The sequence below is a fragment of the Tachysurus vachellii genome, chromosome 18 (genome assembly GCF_030014155.1).
Source record: "Tachysurus vachellii isolate PV-2020 chromosome 18, HZAU_Pvac_v1, whole genome shotgun sequence".
Taxonomy (NCBI): domain Eukaryota; kingdom Metazoa; phylum Chordata; class Actinopteri; order Siluriformes; family Bagridae; genus Tachysurus; species Tachysurus vachellii.
The window spans coordinates 8672070-8681565 of record NC_083477.1 but is presented as its reverse complement, the minus strand read 5'-3'; positions in this window follow the sequence as shown (position 1 = coordinate 8681565).

Below are 9496 nucleotides of genomic sequence, written 5' to 3'. Positions count from 1 at the left end.
GTTAAGATGATTCATGCTGAAAAGTGACAGTCTTCTTGCATTTTAATTCTGGGCCACTACAAGCCACTAGATTGACTTCAACATGTAAGAACAAGTCTCTGCAACTGTACTGTTGAGGTGTACCCTGTTCAGAAGATATTCCCATAACTGGTGTTTGAACAATGGTCATGGAAATGGCTGTCTAACACATTGCTCCAAATCTCTCACAGCTGTTCATTTGCATTTACATCTGCTGACTATGAAGCCCATAGTCCTTCATAGTGCATAGAAAGCAAGAGGAAATATTTGTCTGTGAGATCTCAGACTCAAGGGACCCTCCTGGCCCCACAGTACTTGTTTTGAGGTTTTCCCCCTGTTGTGTCTCTGGCTGCTGCACTACTGTTGTCTAGCATCGCAAACACAAAGCAGGTTGTGCGTGGGAACAATGTGAGTTGTCTGATTCTTAGGGTGGGCAGAAAAAACCTTGACTAGCCCAAGAGCACTGCTACCAGTGGAAGTGAGCACAAAAGACCTGTGCATTAGAGAGCCCTTCGACTCAACCCTGCAGGCCTTGACACTAAGCAGCATGCTGGGTGTAGTGCTTACAGCTTCCTGTGTCTGAGCACTCTCTGTGTTAGGCAGTAATTTACAAATGTAGATTATAATTATGCAGTGTCTGTTGTTATGTAGGTGAAAGTACGCACACCACCTACTGTTAAAGTGTTACAGCACTTTATGTGTGTGTGCACGTGTGTATATGTAAATACTTCACTCACACACTCATGGGTACCTGTATGGAATAAGAGCTATGTGTGTCTGGTATAACTAAGTCCCTCCAGGATTTCACAATTTTGCAATAAGTGAAATCAACACAAAATCAAGCAAAATCCATGATATTCCTGAGGAGTTCAGAAAAGGCTCAAGAGTAGAACAGTGTTTTTTTTGCATGTATTTATTTTACCTTTAATTAATTTACAGTTACATTTGTTGTTATGGAATATCCACAAAGCAAGGTTCTCATGTTCCTTAAGTCCACAGGCCTGAAGACTTTCTAATGCCCTGACACTGGAGACTCCTTCCAAATATGTTAAATGAACACTTTTACTTTAAACTTTAATAAAGTTTTCTGTGGGTTTGGCCTATAAACTATAAACCTGAAAATGTCAGGATCTCTGAGAGGAAAAAGCTGTGGAAGAAAAATAAGACACTTGATTGCAGAAGATATTAAAATATGTTCTAATAGCAGGTTCTTGAAAATTGAAGCAGCAATCATCCCTTTCAAGAATAATTATATATCAATTTGGGAAAGCGCTATAAAATGGTGTAGAGAAAGCCAGTGGAAATATATTGTAGAACTGAATTGTTTGTAAAAGAACAAGCTTACTGTAAAAAAGGAAATCCAACAACCCAACCTACTCCACTCCTTCTGTGCCGCCACACGCTCCTGGTTTCCTTCTCTTCTGTAGCTTCCGGCTCTCTGTGTAGACCCCAGGTGCCTTCCTGTGTGTTTCATATTAACCCACACTCTAACCTCTACTTCTCTATGACATTTTATTTTCAGTAAGTCTGTATATTTATCTCACACATATAAAGAAGACATACAGTATAGCAGTATAACACCGCCATACTGTACAATATAAACACTTCAACAATCTCCTTTCCTTCTCCTTCATCTCTATAACTGTGTCCCACTCTTATCCCTCTTTCTCTCTATCCTCCCCTCCCTGGCTGAATTCTCTCCTCATCCAACAACAACACATCCTGCTGATTTCCTCAACATTCAGGAACAATAGGAGGATAGCTTTGATGGCGTGTGTAAAGTTGTCATAGGTGCGCAGCAAATTTTTATCCAAATGCTTCCACCACGTTGCATTATGCTACACAATGCTGTTCTTATTAAGTGACTCTGGGTCTGTGTTTACTTTCATTTATCACTTATCTGGATGTGCTTGCCATAAGCAATATTAACACTCTTACACAAGATAACTGCCTCAATTCTATTCAGTTCAATTCCATTTATTTGTATAGCACTTGTAACACTGGACATGGTCTCAAAGCAGCTTTACATAAAAATAAAAACACAGAATAAAAATTACAAAGATTAAAACTTAACCCTAATGGGCAAACCTGAGGCAATGTTGCAAAATCTTTATCAAAATTATCCAAACTAGCCAATTAACTAAACAAAGTATATTAGCATTAATGCTAGCAATTTAACTTAGCTAATATTTACATGAGCTCTCAAAGAGTACATAAATATTACATCACTAACAAACTATATGTTAACAACACATATAAACAAGTTTGTACATTTACATGCATTCACAAGTCAGCCAACATGAGGCTAAGAGTTAGAAAGTAGAATTAAAATTGGTTGCAGGCTTGCTAGCCAGCTTGCTAATAGAAGGTTAGCTATTTGTTGTGTAAATCAGGACTAGCTGTTTAGTGACAGATAAAGGGTTATATGATCATGTTTATGATTGGCTGGATAATTTCTATTTGTATATATAAATATATACACACACAAACAGTTAAGCACTTGTTCACACACAGGAGCAATTTAGAGTAACCAAACCACATACTGGTACATTTATGGAAGCAAACCCACATGGAATTTATTAAATTTGTACCAAGCAACTTTGCACGGTTTTTAGATCTTAAATCCAGATTCAAATCTGTATATGTACTCATGTTAGGAGTTTTCACTTAACATTTACTGTGAATAAGAAAAGCTGCAAAGAGAAGTGCAGTGTAATATTCTTTGATGATGTTTAAAGCTTGGGCCTCAAGTTCTTCTGATGTGTTAGTAATAAGTACAACACTTTTTTCTCTCTCCTTCATTCTCAATCTCTCAATGCCTCTATTTATTCCAGTAGACAGAAAGCCCTCTCCAGGTCATCACTGTGTTGTTATCCAGGTTGCCAATGGCAACACCCCACTATACCCCCCTCCCCCCAACCAACCCCAAAATCTCTTTTGTCCATACATCCAACTGGGAGAGAGAGGAAGAAAAAAAAGCTACAGATAGACAAATAGTCGAGTGATGAAGAGTGGTAGAGTGTGTGGGTGGGGGAGAGAAAGGGAAAGATTAGTCACGCAAATGCCAGTGAGCGCATGTGCACCCCCTGTTGGTGGGGTGAAACGTGTAGCCAGTAGGTGTATTGTGTCTCAGACAGAGATATGAGCTCAGACTGGCTCCCACTGCAGGGGAATTCTCAGGTGGCGACAGACTCCCTCTGTGTCCCCTTCATTCCTCTAGACTTCTGTCAGAGTTTCTTTTATTCACTTTCTCTCCCTCTCTCATTCCATGCCATACAATTCAGCATATTTTTTGACATAAACATCTATGCTTATTTATGCAATTCGTACAAGGATTTGTATTTAGCAATTTGTAAAATAGGAACAAACTGTCATTTTGCACAAGCTATCTAATTTATCTACTCATTTAATGACTTCTAAAGTCTAAAGAATAGTGTAACATCAAGTCTCCATCCATCCCTCCATCCATCCATCCATTCATTCATTTGCTGTACTGGTGTCAATCAATCCCAGGGCACAATCACACACATCCTCACATACACTCACACACCCATTCACATACTATAGATGATTTAGAGATAACAATCATCCTACAATGCATGTCTTTGGACTCAGGGAGGAAACCAGAGTACCTGGAGGAAATCCCCAAATCATGGGAACAGCGATTCAAACTCTGCACAAAAACGGAAGCGGAACGAATCAAACCATAACCCCTGAGGTGTGAGGCAAATAATAAATGAATACAATAGAACAATAAAAAGTATTAATATACATAATCACAGATGAAAAGACAGCAAAGCTTAAAACAGCAGATCTCAAAAAGACTCAAACTCCTGGGAGACAAATAGAAAGGCAACCAATGAACCCTGAGGAAAAGTGTGTGGTTCTAATATGTTTAGGGAAAATAAGGACACATTAGAAATACTGGCAGTTAGATAGGAAGACAGCTGGGTTATGGCCTGGGAAATCTTTTCACATGCAGAAACACTGGAATAATTTTTTTTTTAAGTACAAGCTTACTTTTACGTGTTTCTCACTCGTATATCATAAATATCATTATCATTATAACACTTCCAAATCTGGTTCATTCCAAAATCTACTAAAAGGCACTAGCACGCTGACGGTGTAAAAGCAATTGTTACATATTGATTTAATTGGCTCTTTATGACATGATATATATTTAGCATAAAATATAAGTTCTAAATTAAATACAAAAATAAAAAAATATTACCGCTCACATTAGGCGATTTCAATCATTACAGTGTCATCTACAGCATGTTGGCCTCAGGGTTAATTGAATCTAACACACCTGTATACAGTATGTTTGATCAAAGTATAAAGTATTACTGTATGAGGAAAGTAAACTTTACTTGGCCTGTTTTTGAAGTCACATTTCTTAGATTGGTTCCTGCAGAAAATGTAGCCAAGGTTAGATCATAAATAAAACACATAAAAAATGTCCAGATCTATGAAATATATTTGTGTAGCACTGTCAACGTGTGTTATAGGTTAAAAAATTAAAAAAGAAAAACAAAAATGACCAAGCAGAGACGAAATATTACGAAAATAATTATATTATGTTAGATTTTATATTTGATACGAGAGTCTGGAATTCTGGAGTTGTGGTCCTGCTAGGTTTCTAAATGCAAGTGAATTTATTAATAAAATGCTGGTGCGTTTTCTGTATCGAGGATTTATATGTCTTATATACTGATTTATATGATTATATGATTTATATACTTTTTGGAAGTTTACTCATTCATTCATTCATTCATTTTCTACCGCTTATCCGAACTACCTCAGGTCACAGGGAGCCTGTGCCTATCTCAGGCGTCATCGGGCATCAAGGCAGGATACACCCTGGATGGCGTGCCAACCCATTGCAGGGCACACACACACTCTCATTCACTCACGCAATCACACACTAGGGACAATTTTCCAGAGATGCCAATCAACATACCATGCATGTCTTTGGACAGGGGGAGGAAACCGGAGTACCCGGAGGAAACCCCTGAGGCACGGGGAGAACATGCAAACTCCACACACACAAGGTGGAGACGGGAATCGAACCCCGACCCTGGAGGTGTGAGGCGAACATGCTAACCACTAAGCCACTGTTATAGGTTATAGGTTCATAAAAGCATATTTCATCATACCTAACAACTAGGTCGGCCTGCTTGCTGAGCTGGATGTGCACTCCTACTATCTAATATATACTGGATTACCAGTTCCATATCCTATGGTTTCTCTCTCCCCCAGACCTACTCAAGACAACAACCATTCATGCATTTGCTGTCCCTGCTTCTATGTCTTTGAGTTATTTTCACTTGTGAATCATCGTTTTTGTGCAGAGGATTATCTCATCTTGATATTCTGGAGACTCACACTTCCAAACACTTCCTGGTGCCATATTCACAATACAACCAGTTTAATAACTACACATTCATAAAGCACTAGTGAGTGTCTACTTTCATCAGAGTGATTAGCCGCTACTGTGGAGTGTGACATGACAAAGAAATTCAATGCTAAACATGAGCACAAATTTAATCAAATTTGAGCATGAGCCATAGTTCTGCAGATCTACCAAGAGAACAAGCATAAGAAATGGATTTGAATGTCTATTCTATTATTTAGATGACTGGAAACTAAGATTAAAATGTAATGAGGTATTTCAAAGTTTAAAAATAGGCATGATTGTTGAGAATCTGTGTGCAAGATTCTTCAAGTTTATGAACAGATGCCAATTGCAATTAAAAGTACAGTGTTATAAACAGGTAATAGTCAGAAAACAAACCTCAGATTGATGTTGCTTCTTGGTGAAGTGTGCCTTGTACTTCATGTTGCTCCATGTGACCAGCAAGTCAGTAGTGATGTCATTGTATTAGACGTAATATACAAGAAAACCCAAACATTTTCAATCAACCATGTATATTGTAAATATACACACACACTTTAACAGAGGAAACTGTAATACAATGCTAACAGCTCTGAATACAATAGTACCCAGCAACACACTCATATGACAAGCCCAGTTTAGCTCTGAGAGGTCACACTCACATGCTTGCACTTCTAACACACAACTCACAGGAAATATCAGTAAATCATGAGAGGCTAGGAGAGGAGAGGAGAGGAGAGGAGAGGAGAGGAGAGAAGAGGAGAGGAGAGGAGAGGAGAGGAGAGGAGAGGAGAGATGAGAAGTTTCTCTCTATGTTCTTTAGCAGGAGTAGCATGGAGGATTACTGACATTCTAAGTTCAGATCTTCATGGGGATTAGTTTGTCATATTAATATAATGAATGATTGTGTTTTCGCATGCTTTATTATTAATTTCCATGTGTCTAGTGTCTGTAAGTGAAATTTCAGTTCCAAGGAATAAGTAGTTGTATAAAAATTAATACAGATTTTTATGAAATACAATAAACTACAGTGTCCCAAAAGAGACCATACATAGAGGAAATGAAGGCTTTCAGCTAAATAATCATAATGTCATTTAAAAAAACATCCTCTACGTGATTGCTGTTTCTGCCAGCTCTCTAAAAAAATGTTTATTAAGACATTTTAATAAATGTCCGCTATGTATGGAGACTTTTGGAACATCCTCTACATCATCGTAATAAACTGAACTTAGGTATGATATTTACAACAATCATATACTGAAGTAATAGGATAAAAACATGCATAAAGATTCTTATGCTCAGATGTTCTTTAGAAGGAGTCTAGTGTGTCAGCGCTTTATAAATCACAGGTAAAGCTTTCCAAATTGGAAAAGTCTTCAAGGACAGAAAACACCATGTTGTGTTTTATTCCTTACTTAACTGACATGTAGAATTGTACAGAGCTTTAAAATGCACCTATCTTTTGTACAAACTCACTTTTATAAACAATGGACAGAACAAGAGGGTTAAATGTAACATATATGTGCTGCACTGTGAAACCTCCTTTTTGAGTCTTTGAGAAAAGTTCAGTGATCTGGCACAGGTGTAATATGTCTGGACATCTGACCTAAAACTAGGCGCAGGTCTAAAATGTCATGTTGGTTATACAGTATAACAGAAATGTTGTACATTTTGCCCCAAAGTCTGTCCCCCACCATGGTTCCTAAAGGCCTCTGGACAGACAAAAGGTCAGTGCATTCAAAGAAAAAGGTCTCGCCACTGATGCTGGCGTCATGCAAAGGTTAGCACACAAAACAGCAAAACATTTCTACAGACTATTTTAAGAAAATAAAACGATGAGGTCGAAGATCTTAATGAAGAACTTTATTCCAGCGTACTTTGGGTTCATTGGAGTCAAGAAGAACACAAATCCAGTGTCTCCAAAAATGGCTGAGTCACACATTGTCAGCCGGATGACTTTAAATGTTAATCATGGTCATATACCCCTTGTTTAGTGACAGTCATTCATTTAGAGTTCTAAATGTATTAAATTATGAGCTCTTTTGGGGAATGAGCTCTTTCTGACGTGTATCTTGGAGTGGAATCTGGGTGCATACAATCTGCAATTTCTTACACTATCTTCAAATGCTATAGTCCTTTTATTCTGGTCCAGTATAATTTATGCCAAAAGATATTAAAACATGTACAATTGTTTCTTATTTTATAATTTTTATGGTTGTACTGTATACATATCGTACGCAAGAGGGTTGACATTTCAATGCAAACTTCTGAATCAATGTACATTTACAACTGAGTGCAAATGCCTCCATAACCATGACATTCACATTACTTAGTACTTAACAAAACAGCAAACATAAATAAAACATGAATTAGAAATCTGATATTTTCTCCAGAAAAATTATACAGACTTGTTTTTAACAATTAAATGGAAAAAAAAATCAAATCAAATAAAAAGTTGAATAAATAAATAAATACATTAAAAAAAAATACAATTATATATATATATATATATATATATATATATATATATATATATATATATATATATATATATGTTAAGGGTGTGCAAAGCAGCCGGTATTTGTATCTGTATTTGTTGAGGGGGAAAAGTATTTGTATTTGTATTCGAGTAAAATTTTACATAGGCGTAAAAATAGTTTTTTGCGTTACACTTCTAATTTACGTTATAGTGTAAGTATTCTTTAATTATATTCAACATAATAATTATGGATATGCAATATTGGTTGATGTTTTTGAACATGTAACAAGGAACGTCTTGTGGGGGGGTTGGCAGACAGTACCAGGAGAGGATGCTTTAGGTGCATGTGATTATGCATAGCAGATGTTGACAGATGTTTGATATCTCTGCCTCTGCTGATTTGACTTTTGCACACATTACATATCACTTTGGTTTTAGCTACAGCACTGACTGTAAAATGCTTCCACACAGAACTTGAGCAAGTTTTTTTGGCTGGTGGAGGACCAAGAGATGGCTCAGCAGCCACACTCTTTTCTATTTTGCTGCCCAAATCCATGTTTCAACTAAGTTAATGAGTGACGGGAAGCTATGCTAAGGTTAACTAGCCTATAGCCTACATCTTGCTGTCTGCAAAAGACAGAGTAACTTAAACGTACCATATAACTCCCACAAGTGCATACAATTCGACACAACTGCACAAGCATTGTTTTAACCTTTTTAAACGAACGTTACTCTGTCAACAGCCTATTGTCTAAATTACCGAGCTAACAGAGCTACGTAAACAGAGCGAAACCTGAGAGCACCCGACTGCAGACGTCAATAATGAAGCGTAATGGAATAATCTCCCGATCAAACTCCGCTTCCCGAAAGTTATATACTGCCTCCGGAACACAGTTAAGGTACAAAAATCTATTCAACAAGAAAAGTGATGCAGTGAAGTCTTTTTTTCGCTCAGCCGAGCCTTCTCTGTTGCTGTGTGGAGCAGCCTGTATCAGTCACCTCTTTTACCCCCCACCCCCCCGACTCCTGAATGTCACTCACTCACTCACTCATGCGGGCATGCACTGCGGTCTCATGAGAAAACGCAGCTTTTTGATATAAAGTTTTTTTTAAGTATTTGTTCGAAATAAGTATTAGTAAAAACACGCTATTTGTGCATTTCCGAATACCTTATTCGGGTTCGGCTCCACCCCTATACACACACAGTACATCTAGATATAAATAATATATACAAAATATATATACATCTAGTATATATATATATATATATATATATATATATATATATACATACATACATACATACATACATATATACTAGATGAAAGATACAAATTTCACACAGAAATGACTGGAATTAAAATATTTAGTAAACCCATAAATGAAATGTACAACAAAACTAGTTGTACTCACTAAACAAAACGCGATGACCTGCACACAGAGCAGTAATATAGAGACAGTAGTGAATCATGTACTTGTAGTTGAGCTCCACCATCAAAACACATACCAGAACACCCACTCTGACAATCAACGTCTACTGTGTGCAATCCTGTTCATACTGTGTCTAACATTCGCCGTGAGATTAATGTTTTTGAATCTTTATT